Below are 2,731 nucleotides of genomic sequence, written 5' to 3'. Positions count from 1 at the left end.
CGATAAGAGAAACTGATCAGATTTGCATTTTAAAAAGCTCATTCATCTTTGACATTAGAAACAGATATTAGGTCATGTGGTTTCCCTGAGTACTAAGAGCTTTGGTCCAAGAGTCAGTTTGGCCTGTGCTTCTATACTAGACAATGTAAGGAATTCAAAAGAAATTGCAATGTCATTCTACAGAGTAGCTTTCAAGTATAATAAGGGTGAGAGGAGAATTCAAGGATTCAGTGTAATGTCAAGAACTGAGAAATGCTTTTGTGTGGAGGGGAATCGAGAACATTTGAGCCAAGTTTAGAAGATAGGATCCTTGTCTTCAGAAAACTTAGAGTCAGTTTTTGAGTGTCAAGAATTTCATATGCAAGATTAATAAAATGAATAGAGAAATGAATAGAACAAGAGATGTGTGTGTTGTGGGCACATGTGAAAGAGAAGAGAAATTATTCTTGCGAATTTAAACTGAAATGCCTTTTAACTTACAGAAGCAGTTTTGTCAAGATTGGCCAGTCAGCTTCTTGTTTATAGTTTGTTGGCAGGAAAATGAGAAGCTATTTTTTTAAAGTAAACATCTAATATGAAATTTCACATGAAGTTCAACCAACCTGTAAATGAGAGCACAACATATTAAAAGAGGCCTGTCTTTCCCATCTTGCAAGATGGCAGATGAAAAATCTGAGAAGCTGAACACTAAGAAGAAACCTGAAGCCAAGAAGGCTGATGCTGGTGGTAAGGTTAAAAAAGGTAACCTCAAGGCCAAAATGCCTAAGAAATGGAAGCCCCACTTCAGCTAAAAGCCTGTCCAGATCACAGGAATCGGCAGATATTCCCAATTAGCTATGTATTCCAGAAAGGCCATGTATAAGAGAAAGTATTCAGCAGCTAAATCCAGGATTGAAAAAAAAAGAAGATTCTCTCTACTGTCACAAAACCAGTTGATGGCAACAAGATGGTGGCACCTGAGAGGTTAAACTTAGCAAAGTGCCTGGATATTCCTACTGAAGATATGCCTTGAAAGCTGTTGAGCCACGGCCAGACAGCATGTGAGAAAACTTTGGGTTAGCATCACCCCTAGGACCATTCTGATCATACTCACTGAGAGTAGCAGAAGCAAGAGGGTGATTTTCCTGAAGCAACTGAGCAGTGGCTTGCTACTTGTGACTGGACCTCTGTCTGTTCCTCAATCAAATTCCTCTGTGTAGAAATTTGCCATCGCCACCTCCACCAAAATTGACATCAGTGATGTGAAAATCCCCAAATATTTCACTAACACTTACTTCAAGAAGAAGCTGTGCAAGCCCAGACACCAGGAGGGTAGATCTTTGACACAGAAAAAGGGAAATACTAGATAACAGAGCAGCATAAGGTTGACCAGAAAGCTGTAGACTCGTATATTCTGCCCCAAATCAAAAGTGTTCTTCAGTTCTAGGTCTACATCCTCTCTGTGTTTGCTCTCGCAAATGGTGTTTATCCTCACAAACTGGTGTTCTAAATTTATTATGAAGAACTTAATTAAATGCCTGATCTGCTTAAAAAAAAAAAAAAAAGACCTGTAGAAATAGTCAACCTGAAGGAAAACAGTTTTACCTAGCATAGAAAGTTTAAAGAAAGTGGTGACTATATCCTTTGTGTTGTATAAAGTGGAATTCTGGTTGCCCAAAGGAGTAATGTAAATATTGGAGAAAAGAAAGTTGATAAATAGCAAAGAATACTTTTTACAGAAATCTCATTCTTAGAAATATATCCTGAGGAAAATAATTAAAAATTACTTACAAGGATATTTATCATCGATACATGGGAAAAATTAACTTGCCCCCACAAGAGTATCAATTAAATAAATAATGGTTGACTATATGAAGGAATACTATGCAGAAATTTTAGAAAGATGATTGAAATGCATATCTATTGACACAAAAATATGTTCATAGTATAATCAATGCAGTGACCAAAACAGACTTCAAAATATTATTATGATCCAACTGATATAAATACATCTTTATAGATACCATCAGATGGGCTTCCTCATACATCCCCATCACCAAATTCACAGCCCTGCCTTGATTAGTTCATATATTCCCAGTCTTCCACTGTGTTCCAAGGAAGAGGAATCTGGGCTCCTGTTGAAGGCCTATCACTTATCATATGGACTCCAACTCCTCTTTCTGTCTCAGAGACATAACTGCTGCAGTTATCATGCTTTTCTCCTTCATTACAAAATTCTCCTTTTATATTAGGCCATTTACATCATTGTAGAAAAAAGCTCTCCATTTTCCTCACATTATACAGCAGCTGCCATATCATTTAGACTCATCTATTCAGAGCAGAACTCAAAAATGTTGCTACAATGTCTGTTTCCACTTCAGCTCACTCCAATCTGGTTTCTGTCCCAATCACTCTTGTCAAGGTTACAGACTGCCAAATGCTTTGGTTGCCTCTCCAGCCTTATCTGATTTCACTCAGCAGCACACATTACCACTGACCTCCCCTCCTCTCAAAACTCTTTCCTCTGGCTTTCCTTTTTTTTTTGATAGTCTTTAATTCTCAAACTCATGCTGATTGCCTCAAAGTTCACTTGAGGTTCCTCTTTTCTTTGTTCTATTGGCTGTTCTCAACTCTGCCTGCATGTTAGCATCATCTAGGAAAGTTTCCAAACGCAGTGATGACTGGGCAGATGAAGGGAGTTTGAATCTCTGGATGTGGAGCTCTGGTCTTTACAATTTTCCCAGGTGACCTT

General features: G+C 38.1%; 1 pseudogene; it reads left to right on the top strand.

Annotated features, from left to right (window-relative positions):
- The first annotated feature begins 656 nt into the window (after positions 1-656).
- LOC105291279 lies at positions 657-1,544 on the top strand (annotated as a pseudogene).
- The last annotated feature ends 1,187 nt before the right edge of the window (positions 1,545-2,731 follow it).

This window comes from Pteropus vampyrus, unplaced genomic scaffold (genome assembly GCF_000151845.1).
Source record: "Pteropus vampyrus isolate Shadow unplaced genomic scaffold, Pvam_2.0 Scaffold44, whole genome shotgun sequence".
Lineage (NCBI taxonomy): Eukaryota > Metazoa > Chordata > Mammalia > Chiroptera > Pteropodidae > Pteropus > Pteropus vampyrus.
The sequence above is the reverse complement of the archived record's forward strand: the minus strand, read 5'-3'. Positions and strand labels throughout refer to the sequence as shown.